This window comes from Vicugna pacos, chromosome 6 (assembly GCF_048564905.1).
Source record: "Vicugna pacos chromosome 6, VicPac4, whole genome shotgun sequence".
Lineage (NCBI taxonomy): Eukaryota > Metazoa > Chordata > Mammalia > Artiodactyla > Camelidae > Vicugna > Vicugna pacos.
In genome coordinates this window covers 36,512,164-36,530,943 of record NC_132992.1, presented here as the reverse complement: position 1 = coordinate 36,530,943, position 18,780 = coordinate 36,512,164, and the positions used below count along the sequence as shown (strand labels likewise).

Here is an 18,780-nt window from a genome sequence, read left to right as displayed (position 1 = left end):
TTTGTTTGAAACTAATTAGAATAGATGCTGAAGCATTTAACTGTAGGAAACCTGTGTTTTAGGCTTTTGTTCATACCAACTCCCATACACAAATTTCTAACAACATTCTTACAACATCGGTTAAACTATTTTCATATGTTAATTCTATGACTTAAGAGACTCAGTTTTACAAAATTAGCCTCAAATTTTTTCTTTGCCATCGATTTTTTTTAATGTTGTCTTTTAAGTTGCAGAACAAAGTTATATCTAGAATAGAATTTTCCCACGAATGTTATTCACTGGTTGTGAAAAGGAGCATTTAGTGATTTGACCACTTAAATGTAAAACATAGAGAATAAATATTGACAAAAAGGCAACAAAATTGTGGTTCAGCTGTTAATCAATATTTTCATAATTCTTCCTTAAAAAATGACTAGAGATTCTACATTCATGAGAAAGTACTTTCGTTTACAATCTGGCCCAGACCAGTGTGAATGGCTTTCCTTTCATACCTCTGAACTTAGAATAGAAAAAAAATATAAATAAATAAATATAGATAGATAGATAGATAGATAGATAGATAGATAGCATTTACATTGGATTAGGTATTATAAATAATCTAGATGATTTAAAGTATATAGGGGCATGTGTATAGCTTACGTGCAAACATTATGCCATTTTGTATAAGGGATTTGAGCATCCATGGATTTTGGAATAATTCCACTGAAGATATGGAGGGACAACTGTAGGCAGTTTTCAGAATTATATGGTTGTGTCTAAGATCTATATATATGATGGTTGACAATGAACATTTTTTTAGGTAAACTAGGAAAGGATTCTGTTCCTAGTCTTTATTGTAAAAGAGCAATCAGGGGTAAGTAACTAAATTTTTATTACATAGTGTTAATTTTCATTCTCTTATTTATTAATGTATCTTTAAAAAATGCCCATAGATGAGTTTATTAATTGCTCAAAATAAACATAAATTCAGTTCAAGGCAAACTGTGTCTCTGGAATATCAATTATCACTTATTATATAGAAGGGATAATAGAAAATGCCAGCTTTCTCATTTGTTTTACTTCAGTGACTTTCAGCCTTTCTTTTAAAACAGTGTGTATTTTAAGCATAAGTCCAGACAACATCCGGCACAACATTTGGTTTAAAACCCAGATTTATAATGACTTTATCTCTCAACCAGCCAAAGGCTAGTTGCTGGTGTCTGCCATTGTGCATATGGTCTCCGCAACTCCCAACCGAGAAAACATGCGTGAAAGCATTTTCCTGCCTGAGATCATATTAAAAATCCATACCTGTGCTAGCAGCATGAGTTCAAGTTGATTATTGTTCTAAATCTGTGACTCCCCATTTATCCTCCTAAAGATATAAATGCTTGCTTTTCAATAGGCCACATGCATAGAAATTATTATGAAGGCAAGATTTAGTAACAATAATATGCATAGCACTCCATTGAGATTGAATTTGAACACTCACATTAAGCTCTCTTAAAATATGTGGAGCAGAACGCATAAGAGAGGCCCAAAGCATATAACTGCACACGAGCATTGCTGCCGTGGCCCACCCCATCTACTCTGATACCATCGACATCAATGTTACGGAAGTTTCCAGGGAAGATTCGCCACATGTTGCCTTGATATGCTTTTGTTGTTACATTTTACTCTAAAAGGTTAAATAACCCTCCATGCGATAACAAAAGTAAGCATGAGAAGGAAAACCCTCAGAAATAGTGAAAGTGGATAAAGTAAATCCAAATGAAGAACTTTTTTTAAAAGGTACTTGTACAAAAATTCAGGTTGGAAAAGCATTCTGGAAGCTGATTAAAACCACATCTACATTTCTTGAATTGTGACCCTGGCCTAAAACTTCCACGTTGGGAGACGTTTTTCATTGAGGAGGCAGCCTACTCGATTTTTTAGAACTGTAATTTACAGGAAGTTCAGATTTTGCACTCAACCAAGATCTGAATGCTTACCCATCAGTTTTAGTAGCCAACCTCCATATCCAATTGCTTTATCACACAACATGCTTTCAAATGCTCTATGACTATATACACATCACTGCACCTATGTCTTTTCAAAGCAAACTATCTCTAATGCTCATCTTCCAAGCTTCTAGATCTTTCACCAAATATCAATTATACTTAAGACACTTCATCTGTCAAAGTTCATCTTATGATGTTTCAAAAGTTGGATTTTCCCTCCTTGTGTTGGGACATAATTATTCTATTCTATTACAGGGTAATTCATTTTTATTATATCACTATATGTGCATCAAAATACCATCTGAGGCATTGAGTTCTCCTATACTAGAAGTATTCATGTAAAAACTTGATATGATGTTAAGTGAAAGATTCAAATATGGAACTTATGGCATGTTCCTAAGGTCTATTATTAATAAAGGCCTACAATATGGATAATTTTACACACGGCTTTTTCATTCAACTTCATATTTGTGAACTATGTCTGTAGTTTTCTGTGTAGTAGATATGGTTTTCTCATTCATTTTATGAATATACAAAAATCTATCCCTTCTATTTTTAATGGGTACATGGATGTTACTAGTTTAATGGTATAAATAGCACTGCTACGAGTATTTATTTACATGCCTTTGCATATGGATTTAGTAATTTCTGTTGGCGGCATACCTAAGAAGCAGAATTGTAGGATGCCATGGTATGAGTATACTGCCCAAGAGTTTGCCAAAGTTACTGAGCAAACTTATAGGCCCAGCAGGGTAGGACTGAGGTATTATATTAGTCATAACAGCAGCAACCTGAAACCTATAATGTCCCCTATAGAATTTTATTTTTTGCTCATTTAACCATACTGGAAAAATAATCAGGATAGTGGAACAAAACTTCTCCAGCAAGGCATTCAGGCCAATGAAGCATCTGTCAGCTTCAACAAATGGCTTTTTAGGTACCCCTGAGTATCTGTGATTATCTAAATGAGACATAATAATACAAATGAAAAATAGAGCATGAAAGTTCAACAGTATGGTTTCAGGTTCAATGACATAAATATGTTTTTTTTTATTTAAAGGTATAGAATTCAATGTTTTACTGCCTCTAGCATTTCATAGCAAAACTTTCAGAATCAGACGCACCAGACTGAGGCCCAGTCTCGTACTTACAAGCTAGGTAAACGAGCTATTTAGGATTTCCAGTTCAGGAATTACAAGCAAGTAAGACTTCTTAGATATTACTTCAAGATGACAATATTTAGCACACAAATTATTACAATAACCAATGAGATAATTTATATGGACTACTTTTTGAAATTTTATAACCATAGACAGATGTTCTCTTATATTCTTTGTGGAACCAAGGAAACAGTCATACATAATACAACAATGTAAATATTATAGTTTCTCAAGCTTTTATTTTTCTGACTGCTCTGGTCAATTTTTTAGAAAGAAGGGAGAAGAAATGTGAATCTGCCTGAAAAAAATTAAGTCTTGGAAGATGTAATTGCCAACAGCTTATTCGGAAAGGAAAAAAAAAATTAAAATCAATGACTGAGTGCAGTTCATGAGATGATACAGCCCATCTTCACTTTGCATGATTTACGGATTTCTTCCCATATAATGAGGGGAAGGTGAAATTTAATAAAATGAGGTAAATGATCTACAAGGAGATACACACCAGGTGCACACAGGCCTGTAACCAAATGCGTGTGTCCACGGTGAACAGTGTGAATCAGGAAGATGGGAGACAAAGACACGTGACATTTACTCCTCCTGCTATCTTCTCACTTGTAGAGTCTAACTGAAAACCATCTTCTCTAGGGTAAACTGAGTAAAACTCAGTTTTGGATTGTGTTACTAGTCACTTCACCAAGAGCATCTGAAACTCTGTCTGAAAGTGTTTTAATGCTCAAAATAAATGATATTACTTTTATAGCTTAATCTCCTAAAGTTAATTAAAGCCTTCTCTCCAGACTGACACTTTGAATATTAAAATCAACACTGCTGTCCTTCAAGCATCAACATTAGCCTGCGGTGCAGCAAACTGTTGATGGCTAATAAAGCATAATGTTCAGTTGCTACCTGAGGGAGGGCAGGATTTGGAATTGCCACATCAACCCACAACCACATTTTCATTTTTGGGAACAAGTTGCATTACTTGAAATTAAAATATTTTCATTTCTGTCATTTTCATATCTAGACTCTACTTCTGCTTATTCAAAAACTGAATATATGAACTCATTAAAATTCTTACAATGTGTATATGGAGTTTAATCTGAGAGGGATCATTGATTACGAAATGGTTAATAATTTGTAATAGGAGTTAGCCCATCTCAATTGCTGAGCCAAAGTTCATTAAGTATATTGGCTAGTTTGTAGTTACCATGCAAAGCCTCCATAAGAGAATACCGAAATGGAATCTAATACCATTACACACAGAGGATAGACAGCTGCAGGCAAGTAGATAAATGGATGGATAGAAAGGTAGGTAGGTAGGTAGATAGATAGATAGATAGATAGATAGATAGATAGATAGAACGAATGAATGAATGAATGAATGAATGAATGAACAAACTGTGGGCAAGTAGATAAACAGATGGATGGATGGATGGATACGTAGAAAGATAGACAGATACAAATGATGTACTCTATTAAAATCCACATTCCATTATTTTTAGAGTGAGATGCCTTCTCCCTGAAGGTGCAAACAATGTTTTCCTAGTAGTTACCATAAAATCTATTCTAAAAATATTCTTTATATTGATGATAAATTTAATCAATAAATGATTAATGTCCTCTGAACAATCTTTCAATATGTCATTGTTTTTGGAAATGTGTGTTATAAATGGCTTCCTAAAAAATAACTTTTGTGTAATATTTTAGGGGGTGGAAGCCAAAGGTAGACAGTAAGAACAGACAGAATATTCTAATGTGAAGTCCACAGCTAGAGGAAAGGCAAACCTGTAAAAGAAACAGCTTAGAGATTGAAAAAGAAAAATGATTTGTGTCCAGGTGAAAAATAACAATATCAGACACAGCAATATAGAGAATAAATAGTTTTTGTCTTCTAATTGGAGTATTTTGTCCATTTAAGTTCAATGCAGTTATTAATTTACTAGGATTTTGTAGGAACCTATAATGAAAAAGAATATGAAAACAAACAGATGCCTGTATATATATATATGACTGAAACATTATGCCATACACCAGAAATTGACACAACATTGTAAACTGACTGTACTTCAATAAGAGAAAGAAAGAAAGCAAGAAAGTCTACAAATAATAAATGGTGGAGAGGGTGTGGAGAAAAAGGAACCCCACTGTTGGGAATGTAATTTAGTGTATCCACTATGGAGAACAGTATGGAGGTTCCTTAAAAACCTAAAAATAGAATTACCTTATGATCCAGCAATCCCATTCCTAGGCATATATCCAGAGAAGACTCTAATTCAAAAATATACATGCATCCCAATATTCATAGCAGCATTATTTGCAATAGCCAAGACATGGAAACAACCTAAAGGTCCATTGACAGATGACTAGATAAAGAAGCTGTGGTATAATTTATACAATACTAATACTACTCAGCCATAAAGAAGAATGAAATAATGCCATCTGCAACAACATGAATGGACCTGGAGACCATCAGTCTAAGTGAAGGAAGCCAGAAAGAGAAAGAAAAATATATGGTATCACTCATATGTGAAATATTAAAAAAAAGACAAATAAACTTATTTACAAAACAAAAACAGACTCATAGACATAGAAGACACACTTATGGTTACCAGGGAGGAAAGTGGGTAGGAAAGGATAAATTAGGAGTTCAATATTTGCAGATTTTAACTACTATATCTAAAATAAATAAATGATAAGCTTCTTCTGTATAGCACAGAGAACTATATTCAATATCTTGTAGTAATCTATAATAAAAAATAATATTAAAATGAATGAATGAAATATTAAAATGTATGACTGAAACATTACATTTTACACCAGAAATTGACACAACATTGTAAAGTGACTATACTACAATAAAAAAAAAGGCCCCACTATATAGCACATGGAATTATATTCTGTATCTTATAATAACCTATGATAGAAAATATATGTGTGTATGTATTACTGAATCACTTTGTTGTATACCTGAAACTAGCATAACATTATAAATTAACTATACTTCAATAAAAAAACCTAAAAAATTTAAAAAGGAAGTTAAGATAAAATGATTAAGCAGTATATTTAATCAAAAATGCATGTTTCAAAGTATTATAGGATACTCCTATCCCAATTACTAAAAAAGCAAATATATATATAATGTATATTATATATATATAAATTTATATCTATACGTATATTTGTGTATATACACATACAAAATTAATGGTAAAATTTATAGCATGTAGTATGTGCTGCTTCTGTTGTTGCTATAGCTACCTGGTGATTAGCTTTCTTGGCTAGTGTTTGAGCCTGAAGGCTGAAGGAAGGTGAGCAGGAATACTGCATTAGGAATTAGTAATTCCAAGAACCAGAAGAATTGGCAAGACACTAGTTTCTCTCTGCCTTCAGTCCGATCACTTGCCACCCTTCAGCAAAATTTGGTAGAGGACTAGGGTGTGGAGAATTTCTATTTTGAGATAATTGTTGTTGCTTTGAGTTTTCCAGATATGCCAATCAATCCCTCTGCCTCAGTCATTACCATTAGATCGATTGATCTCTTCTTCACCTGCTTGGTTTTCTGTCCCTGGAAGTCCTTCACTTCTACCAATTTTTGCAACCAGAAAGCTACTGTAGCTTGTTATTAAACTAGGAAGAGCTCTGCTTGCTGGTTAGCAATTTATCAAGGCTTTAGTGTACACAGCTCACAAATAATCATAGATTTATATGACTTTAAGATTTTGCAGATTTTTCTTAGTCTTCTCTTTCCCCATCCTCAACTGGAAGTGGAAGCCTAACCCATTTTTCTTTGCTACGTTCTTTTGCATTTAATGGACACACACACACACTTCCACAGCCAGTCTCTAGTTCATTTAAGTATCCTTTTGCTTTCCCATAATTTCAATCTTCATCCATCTTTCAACACTGAAATTTTTAATACTGAACTATCCTTTTATGCCAACCCTCTTAATAGATATCTAATTAATATATCTCTTCATATCTATATAATAGATACATAAATCTGGATTCTATTGACAGAAATAAGAATGTATTTATAATCCTCCAAAAATCATTTGGTATAATTAAATATTTAAACTTCTGTTTATTATGTTTATGAAAGTTTACTTCTCAAGAATGCACATAGAGCTGATAAAGAATTCAGCAAGGTAGCAGGTTACAAGATTAACGTTGAAAAATCAGTTGCATTTCTTTACACTAATGATGAATTAACAGAAAAAGAAAGTAAAGAAACAAACCCCTTTAAAATAGCATCCAAAGTAAGAAAACACCTAGGAATAAATCTAACCAAGGAGGTGAAAGAATTATACAGAAAAAACTATAAATCACTGATGAAGGAAATTAAAGAAGACTTTAAAAAATGGAAAGATATCCCATGCTTCTTGATTGGAAGAATCAATATTGTTAAAATGGTCACACTGCCCAAGGCAATCTATAGATTTAATGCAATTCCTATCAAATTACCCAGGACATATTTCACAGAACTAGAACGAATCATAATAAAATTTATATGGAACCACAAAAGACCTACAATTGCCAAAGCATTACTGAAGAAAAAGAAAGAAGCTGGAGAAATAACTGTCCCAGACTTCAGACAATACTATAGAGCTACAGTCATCATGACAGCATGGTATTGGTACAAAAACAGACATATAGACTAATGGAACAGAACAGAGAGCCCAGAAATGAACCCACAAACTTTTGGTCAACTAATCTTCGACAAAGGAGGCAAGAATATACAATGGAATAAAGACAGTCTCTTCAGCAGATGATGTTGAGCATGTAAATCAATGAAGCTAAAACACTCCCATACACCATACACAAAAATAAACTCAAATAGATCAAAGACTTAAACATAAGATAAGATACAATAAACCTCCTAGAAGAAAATATAGGCAAAACATTATCTGACATACATCTCAAAAATGTTCTCCTAGGACAGTTACCCAAGCAATTGAAATAAAAGCAAGAATAAACAAATAGGACCTAATGAAACTTACAAGCTTCTGTACAGCAAAGGAAACCAAAAATAAAACAAAATGACAACCTACGGAATGGGAGACAATTTTTGTAAATGAAACCGACAAAGGCTTGATCTCCAGAATACATAAGCAGCTCATATGACTTAATAAGAAAAAAACAAACAACCCAATCCAAAAATGGGCAGAAGACCTAAACAAGCAATTCTCCAAGGAAGAAATGCAAATGATCAATAGGCACATGAAAAAATGCTCAATATCACTAATTATCAGAGAAATGCAAATCAAAACTACAATGAAGTATCACCTCACACCAGTCAGAACAGCCATCATTCAAAAGTCCACAAATGACAAATGCTGGAGAGACTGTGGAGAAAAGGGAACCCTCCTACACTGCTGGTGGGAATGCAGTTTGGTGCAGCCACTGTGGAAAACAGTATGGAGATTCCTCAAAAGACTAGGAATAGACTTACCATATGACCCAGGAATCCCACTCCTGGGCATATATACAGAAGGAACCCTACTTCAGGATGACACCTGCACCCCAATGTTCATAGCAGCACTATTTACAATAGCCAAGACATGGAAACAGCCTAAATGTCCACCGACAGATGACTGGATAAAGAAGCTGTGGTATATTTATACAATGGAATACTATTCAGCCATAAAAACCAACAACATAACTCCATTTGCAGCAATATGGATGTCCCTGGAGAATGTCATTCTAAGTGAAGTAAGCTAGAAAGAGAAAGAAAAATACCATATGAGATCACTCATTTGTGGAATCTAAAAAAAAAAAAACAAACAAAAAAACACATAAATACAAAACAGAAACAGACTCATAGACATAGAATACAAACTTGTGGTTGCCAAGAGAGCAGAGGGTGGGAAGGGATAGACTGAGATTTCAAAATGTAGAACAGATAAATGAGATTATACTGTACAGCACAGGGAAATATATACAAGATCTTGTGGTAGCTCACAGCAAAAAAAAAAAAAGTGACAATGAATATATGTATATTCATGTATAACTGAAAAATTGTGCTCTACCCTGAAATTTGACACAGCATTGTAAAATGACTATTACTCAATAAAAAAAAGAAAAAAAAAGAAAAAAGAAGAATGCCCATACATTTTTCCCATGTTAAGTTTCCAGAAGAAGCTTCAAATAATTTTTTTCATAGCCAATGGTGAATTTCTCCTGAGAAATATGTATATTATGATAAACAATGATGACATTAATTTCCCAGAAGTTTTAAAAAAATGTTATTCAGCTAAATATTCAGAATTATTTTACTTATAAACTGTACTCTTCTTAACAATTATGTGTTTTTGAATGAAATTTTGACTGATTAAAAATGGCAGCACAGAATATCAAACTAAAAAATTCACAAAATCCTTAATAGAATTCACTATTTTAGAAAGTCCCACTTTTTATACAGTCTATACATAGTACAGGTATTTAAAAGGTATTTTTAGCAGTTGACTTTCTTATTAAATAATCTCTCTATATTTTGATAGGACAATAGTCCAAACCATTGTCTTTCTCTTTCTTCCTACCTGGACCTGGAATACCTGGAAGATATATATGATGGCTGACAAAGATCCCCTGTCTTATGACCATGAAGAAATAAAGACACCTATAAATGACTGAAACGAATATGAACTGATCAGGGACTATACTACTACCTTAGAGCCACTACATGGGCTTTAGGCTACCTATAATAAGCCCTTCTTATGAGAAATACACATGAGCCACTGAAGACACTTCTTCACTGATACAAATATTTTAAAACACTGGTGAATTAAACATACAAATATGGAAAAATTTTATATCACTTTGTCTGCTGTAAAATTTGAAATTGTTTCTTTATGGATCAGTAAGTCATTTAATGTTCTTTCACTCTTGAATCCACATTGTAAATTAAAATTATGTCAGCTTTGAAGAATAACCAATTTGAAATTATGATCTAAATTATACTTGGATTTTGACTAACAGTAAGATCTCTTGTTACTTACTCTATCTGAAGGAATAACATTTATGCAACTTCTAAATACATAGAATAACCTGTCTTCATGAAGGTAGAATATCTAGAATATGTTTAATGCATTTCATTTTTTGAGGAAAAGGACATCCTTAGTAACACTGCCTCAAACATTTAGTTTAAAAAATGAGAGAAGAAATATATTGTAGGTTGTTTGGATTTATTCCCAACATGCCAAGTTCTTAGAAGTCATCACTCCTTTCTTTATAATAACTAAAAAAAAAAAGCTAAAAAAATGAAAATCAGTGATTTTTTTTCTTGGACATATCAGAGAACTGAGAATGCAGAGCAAATATCATGGCAAAATTGAGAGAGACAGGCAAATCAGCCAAGATCTACTTCTTGGGACAGATGTTGCTGAAGCCAAACCTTGCAGGAACGCTTAAGTGGTAATTTTGGCAAATTACTGGAGGCTAAATATGGATTAGTGTGAGGGGAGAAACTCCTGTGGGGAAGTTTTATAGATACCCCCAAACTTCCATGGGTTTTACTTCCAAGAACCCCACGAAGTTCTCATGGAAAAGGCTAAGAAAGATTCTTTACAACTCTGACAGGGCAAGGATAAGAGTAATCATATGAAATACAACAAGCGCCTTCTTCATAGCAAAGCTCATAGTCCAGGGCAAATGATACAGCACAGCCTTATCACATCTTGGGGAGGGCAAGCATTTCTCTCTGCTGAATCTTCTTGTCTCATGAGGGGAAATAAAAGATATACTACTGGAGAAATAATTGTAAAGGTCATAACAGTACATAGGTCCACACTAAAGGAGTGAGACTTAATTATAATATTGTAGAATGTTTCCTCTCCCTCATACCTTAAAACTTAAGCCAACAGGACTCCAGTATAATAACTGGGATTACAGCTGAAAGAACTGTAAGAAGCAGACACTCTTTGAGGAAGACTACTAGTCTAAAGTCAAGAGAGGAGACATAAATAAGGAAGCTAGAGGAATCTGAAGCCTCTGAACCTAGAGTTATAGCAAACACTAAATACAGCTCAATTTCTAGCCAGATTAGCATATATCTTCACATTAAAGGTCTATTTACCTCAGTACCTATTACTGATACAACATGTCTGGCTTTCAACAACAACAGCAATAAAATTACAAGGCACGGCAAATCAAGAAAAAAAAAGTACAGGGGGGAGGGTATAGCTCAAGTAGTAGAGCACATGCTTAGCATGCACAAAGTCCTGGGTTCAATCCCCAGTACCTCCTCCAAAAAACAAGCAAGCAAATAAATAAACCTAATTACTCCCCCCCCCCAAAAAAAAACAAAATGGCATAAGATTTAGGAAAAAAAAAGGAAAAAAAAACCAGTCTGAAGAGATAAAAAGATCTTCAGAATAAGATTCCATGACGATGAACATTTTGTAAGTACTAGACAGGTAATTTAAAAGTACTATGATTAAGAAGTTAAGGGGTCTAATGAAAAAAGTAGACAACATGCAAGAACAGATGGGTAATATAAGCAGAGAGATGAAAACTCTAAGAAAGAATCAAAAGGAAATACCAGAAATCAAAAGAACTGTAACAGAAATAAAGAATGTCTTTGATGGGCTCATTAGTAGACCAGACACGGTTGAAGAAAGACTCAGAGAGATTTAAGATAGTTCAAGAGAAATATTTCGAACTAAAATGCCAAGAGCAAAAAAAAAAAAAAAAATACAAAACAGAACATCCAAGAACTGTGGGAGAACTTACAAAGTTGTAACATATGAGTAATTGGAATACCAGAAGGAGAAGAGAGAGAGAGGTGAATAAATACTTGAAGCAGTCATCATCAAGAAATTTTAAAACATAATAATATCAACCAGATCACAGACCCAGGGGGAGCCCAGAAAATATCCAACATGATTATCATGTCAAAAATGCAACAACTAGGCATAATACATTCTATATACAGAAAATCAAAGATGAGAAAAATCTCAAGAGAAGCCAGAGGAAAAAATACATTACCTGCAGAAGAAGATCAAGGATAAGGATTATCGCCAACTTCTTGTAAGAAAAGCACAAACAAGAAGAGAGTGGGATGAAGTACTTCAAGTGTTGAAAGAATAAAAGCATCAATTTAAATTTCTATGTCTAGTAGAATTATCCCTTAGTGAAGGAGAAATAAAAATTATCAGACAACCAAAAGGTAAGAGAATTCTCTGCCAGCAATTTTATTTTTATTCTATATTGGTATAACTATAACTGTTTAGAATGCATTGGGTTATTATAGCTGGAAATGGATTAGTGAAATGAATGATAGCAATGTTATAAGAAATGGGAATGAGGAATTGGAAATACTGTTAAAAACATTGTAAACTGACTATACTTCAATAAAAAAAAAATACCTTAACATATGAAGTGGTATATAATGTTACTTGAAGGTGATCTTAGATTAGTTTAAAATGTATATATGAAACTAGTTAAAAATATGTGTTCATATGTTTAAGAGTGACCTTGAGTTTGATGATGAATTTATAATGACAGCCTCAAAAATTTGATCTGTAAAGGAAAAAATTCATAACTCAGGCTTACTAAAATTTAAAATGTCTATGCTATGAAAGACCCTACCAAGAGAATGCAAATACAAATCACAGATGGGAGATAATGACTACAAAACATACATCTGATAAAGGACTGGTATCTAAAATACACAAAGAACCCTTAAAACTCAACAACAAGAAAATAATTGACTGGATTTAAAAATGGACAATGGGCCTGAACAGAATCTGCACTAAAGATATACTGATGGTAAGTAGCACATTAAGAGATGCTCAACACAATTTGTCATTACAGAAATGCACACTAAAGCAATAGTGAGATACCACTATACACTGATCCAACTGGCTAAAATTTATAGACTTAAACAATACCAAATCCTGACAATTATGTACAGCAGTAATTATTCTTATTGCCAGAATTTAAAATGGTACAGACACTGGAAGACAGCCTGTCCTTTCTTACAAATCTAAAAACAGTTTCACCATACTCTTCAGCAATCATGAGCCCATATATTTATCCAAATGAAATGAAAACTTAGAGCATATAAAAATGTACACACAAATGCCTACAGCAGAATTTCTCATAATCATCAAAAACTGAGAGCAATTTTAGATGACTCTGAATAGGTTAATTGATAAATTGTGGTACACCCATACAATATAGAATATTATTCAGTAATAAAAAGGAAGAACTCTCAAGCTGCAAGAAGAAGTAGATGAATGTTAGATATCTATTGGTGTGAAACAAGTTTCTCTGAAAATGCTATGTACTTTTTGATTCTAACTATATGATATTGTGTAAAAAAGGCAGAATTATTGAGACAGCAAAAAGATCAGTGGTACCAGAAGGGAGGGTAGAAGGAAGAGGACTGAATAGGTGAAACACCGGGGATTTTTTTAGGAAATTGCAATGATCTCTATGATATTAAAATGGTGGACACATGACATTATTCCTTTGTCAATATCCATAGAATTCTTGAGCCAGAAGAGTAAACCTTAATTTACAGAATATTAAAAAAGTATCTTTTGGGAAGGAGAGAGGTGACAGATTGGAAAGCAGAATTTGACAAACATATAACTATTAAAATGTATGAAACAATCTCACTGAAGTGGGTGACAGAAATAAGCTTAACTAAGTAACTTTGGAATTGAAAGGAGACTGTAAGATTGGAAGCAACAGGAACTGCAGTAAGCAGCACAGTACTCCAGTTAATAAGGTTTTTTCTTTCACAGGGGTACAGCTTCACCATTCTGATAACACTATACGTGTATACTGCAAATGAACAATTACATAAATTGGTGGTGGATGGTGGAAGCCAGAGTTTTCACTGTTTGAATAAGAGTTTACAAACAAGGTGAGAAAGCTAGAATGAGCCATGTGGTCATGTCTTTAAGTGGAAGACATCAGTATGAATTCATGTTTAGCTTAATATAGATATGTGTGTTCACATACAGAAATATTTACAATTAGGTGGATACATATGAGCTATATTTCCTTGCTCTGTCAACTGAGAGGGCCTGGGAGCAACAACTCCCCAGAAGCAACAAGCAAACCTAGCATCCATATCTTGATTATGAATGTAATTCTTTAATAAAAGTTAACACATTAATCAGTTAAATATAGGTCAAAATTGTAATACCATATTTTGTATTTCCAGGATTCTCAAAAAAGTGTATTTAAACTGTGTTTTTAAAAGCACTTTTCAAGGATAAAAAGGTCATTTTTTTCAAGACTAGTTCCCCAAACTACTAATCTTCAGAAATACCTCCACATTCCCACATGTCTGTTTGCTACCATGAACTACTGAAGAGAGGATAAATAAAATATATGGTGTCACTGAGGAACCTTAGTTTTCAGTAAAATAATCTTTGTTCAAATAAAAATGCATGAAAATATCTTGTTAGTATACCATAAGGAATCACTAAATAAAGATTTTCTTTGAGTAAAATCTCAGTTATTCAATAGGCTATATTCAATGTTACAATCCCTTCTATAAATTTGGCAGGATATTTAAGGAGAAATGCTTCCTCCAAATTTGGGAAACTTTTTTATCTGATGGTTGGGTTCTAGTTAGATTCTGGTTCTTACCAGAATAGTTCAAGCCAAATGGAAAAATTTTGCAAAACATACAGGCATATGGCATTAATATTAGAATTTGGGTGTAGAGAGGACTGAAAAACATCCCTTTCGAATTCTAAGTTTTAGACAACTTAGTACACAAATCAATCAAGAATTAATGACCATGTATGAATAAAAAGTAAGTTCTCTCTTAGGGAAAAAAAATCCTATTACCCCCACTATGCCAGGTATTTTCAATGGCTCTATTGAAAAATTTCTCACTTACCTATATAAGCTGAAAAGTTCTGTACAACATGGTAGAGCTCTGAATTGCTATCATAAATTGAGCGAGCTTGTGTCTCAGGCTACACTACCTGGAGACTGATATACTGAGATGAAGAGAATGAGACAGAGCTGGGCATAGCAGAGAAATGTCTACCCTTCATCTCCTCACCACATAAAAAACAAAAGCACAAATCAAGTCCACAGCCTGAAACCTAGCATGCCAAGCATACAGGTTGCCATGCCATACACAAATATATTAAATAACTTAAATATGTGTAACAGAAAAATAAGAGGTTTTTATGAATCTGTTGCCCAAAATTAGGAATTCCTTTTCTCATACGTAAAGCAGACAGAGGCTGTTAAGGACACTATAAAAAACACTTCAGTATTTCTATAACAGTATAGGTTTCTGAAAGACATAATTATTAACAGAGTTTATTAACTAATCAAACTTGATATCCTCTTTATTTTGGCAAGGAGAGAGAAGAGATAATACCAGGAGTCTGAGGAGATGATCAATATATCTAATACCTATGTATTTCCTTCTTTGGCCCGAAATGTAATTCAGAACAAGATAAATAGAATCAAAATCTGAAGTTGCTGATTTAATGCCTAGATAATAGTGCACAGACACAAGAGAAAACATGAAAACCTGTTACCCTCAGCTTGGTTTAAAACTTAACATTTGGCCTGGAATTCTGCCTGAAAAATCCATAATAAGGACAAAAAGTAATCTGGTGTAGCACAAGTGACCTCGCCAATATATGCTGAAAATCTGGTATATAGAACTCTGCTTATTTGAATTGAGTTTTAAAGTTTTTCCTTTAAAAATTATTTACTTACTTCTGTATTGTCATTCCAAGAAACTCCAACCTAAACAGGACAGAGTCACACACAGGAGGTTCACCAACAGCCTTCGCAGGGGGCGTGCCTCCACTCTGGTGCTAGCTCCAAGTAGACGCAAGCATCAATTCTCAGCCAGTATGATGGCATGTGCTAGATCTACATGCTTACTTAACGTTTTCCCCATCCTGGTTTTAACCTGTATCATGGAAACAAAAGAAGACAAGGGGAATCAGTTACCAGCTTTACTAGTTGTTCTCTAACTCAGCACAATTGAGACTATAGCTGGGACATTAAGGCTAAAGAGGGGCCCTCAGACTACTTTTCACAATATATACATTTATATGTGTCAACATGTATTCACAACACATGGTCATGGTCCAACCATGGAACACCATGGAGACACCCATCTGAGTTTCTTGAGCTTGGACAGGTCCCACCACATAAGATGATTATATTTACATTACTCTGTGACTGTCCTCAAAGGATGATTGAACTACCTTAAGCTAGCTCATATATGTGGAATCCTCAAAAAAAAAAAAAAGACACAAATAAACTTACTTACAAAACAGAAACAGACACACAGACATAGTAAACAACTTGTGGCTACCAGAGGCGGAAGGCGGTGGGAAGGGATAAAGGGAATATGAGATTTGAAGATACCAACTACTATATATAAACTAGATAAACAATAAGTTTCTACCATAAAACACAAGAAACTGTATTCAATATGTTGTAATAACCTATAATGAAAAAGAATATGAAAAGGAGTATGTGTATGTATGACTGAACCATTATGCTGTATACCAGAGATTGATACAATACTGTAAGCTGACTATACTTCAATAAAAAAAGACAATAGTTTTTTGACTATTCAGCCATAAAAACAGACAACATAATGCCATTTGCAACAACATGGATGTTCCTGGAGAATGTCATTCTAAGTGAAGTAAGCCAGAAAGAGAAAGAAAAATACCATATGAAATCACTCATATGTGGAATCGAAAAAAAACAAAACAAAACGTAAATACAAAACAGAAACAGACTCATAGACATAGAATACAAACTTGTGGCTGCCAAGAGGGCAGGGGGTAGGAAGGGACAGATGGGGATTTCAAAATGTAGAGCAGATAAACAAGATTATACTGTATAGCACAGGGAAACATATACAAGATCTTATCGTAGCTCACAGCGAAAAAAATGTGACAATGAATATATATATGTTCAGGTATAACTGAAAAATTGTGCTCTACACTGGAATTTGACACAACATTGTAAAATGATTATAACTCAATAAAAAAAAAGTTTTAAAAAAAGGCAATAGTTTTTTGGTTTTATTTTAATAAGGCAAAATTTTAAATTGAACACATTATATTCATAGGTAAACATCAGGCCTGGAATTTTTTTTTTAACGAGTTGAATATAAAGAGAATCAGGAAGAAGATAAATAGAACTACAACTTGAATGTAAAACATAACAGTACTCTAACCCTCCAAATTATGTCTTTGAAACAGATCACTGCTAATCAAAATGGAAAACAATATATAGAAAATGTGGGGCCCTCCAAAAAAGCTGCTATGATGTTTAGGCTAAAACTTGATAAATTATAAGTGCTTTATAAAGGTACTTTTTAGTTTTTAAAAATGCAAGTAATTCTCTGTATAATCATCCATAACCTTATACTTTATAGATCAGTCATTTACTGGACACATTTCCTAGTTGTAGACATAAAGTGAAAAACTATGGGATTGAGCTACTGCTATGTCACAAATTTGCTTAAGTAAATTCACTTTCTGTGAGCTCTGTTTGCTTCATCTATAAAAGATCTAGACCAAATGACCTAAGGTTTTTCCAGCTATAAAATCCCCAAAGCTTAATCTCCAATTTACTTAATGCGTAGGAAAATTTTTTAAAAATGAGTTCTGTCCATCTAATCACTATTGTATAGTCAACCAAAAATTGCACATTTCATATTTATTCTAGGCACTGACAGTAGTTTTCATATGCCATGATATTTACAAGTAAGAAAAAATTCAATGTGTTGAAGTCAAAGATCACACAGGATCATTATTAACATAAAGATATATGACTTGGCTCTATTCGTAATTATATCCACAGGTAGATAAACATGAAGAATGATCTTTTATGTGTCTCTGATGTTAAAGTTACATTAAGTCCTTCTATGGCAGTATAATATAAAATGTTTTTTTTTCTTTAAACTGATGATGGCAAAGGGAAAATAACAATAACAATAAGATAATGATATACCTTACAGTTGGAAGAATGATTTATCCATGGTTTTAAAGCTGTTCATGAAGAAACACATATGAATTCTTATTTTTAATGAATAGTAATTTAAGATAATTTAAAAATCAAAATAAAAACTATTATTTTAAAATATCAACTGAAATCTTGGTTAAAAAATTATTAATATGTTGTTCACTCCTAGCTTCAATATTACAATTTTGTTTCTTATTAACCAGGAGTTAGGTAAGTTGAAGTCAGATGTTTTACAAGCAGGAAACATTACAGGCAAAGGCACAGAGGCTCAAAATGTCCAGACTATAAGGCAAATATAATTGGGAATAATGCAGGTTGCTGAAGGGAAGGTAGTATGAAGCCAAGACCTCTGAAGTTAGAAAAACTAAGGATTTTCATTTCTATTATCCATGCTGTGGAAAGTATATGCAATATGAGCAGACATATGAATCCTGGTTTCCTCATCTTTGAAAGAGAAATAATAGTAATTATTCCATTGAGATATTAAGAATTAAACAGGATACTGAAGGCAAAGTATGTCATATATTTCCTGGCAAGTAGTAGGTTCTCAGTAAATGATAACTGTGATTATTAAACAAATAGATCTTACAGAATTGTGTATCATTATTAAAGAGAAAATGGAAAAAAGAATTATTTCATGGCTCTCAATGTAGGACAGT

The 18,780-nt window shown here is 33.3% G+C and overlaps 1 long non-coding RNA gene across 4 annotated transcripts in view; it reads right to left on the bottom strand.

Moving 5' to 3' along the window:
- The window catches only part of LOC116280921 (uncharacterized), a 594,369-nt gene that overhangs the window by 242,241 nt on the left and 333,348 nt on the right, over positions 1-18,780 (bottom strand). For all 4 annotated transcript variants that reach the window (XR_012073474.1, XR_012073472.1, XR_012073473.1 and 1 more), the window contains one exon: positions 15,842-16,040. This is a non-coding gene — a long non-coding RNA (uncharacterized lncRNA). The remainder of the gene's footprint in view (positions 1-15,841; positions 16,041-18,780) is intronic.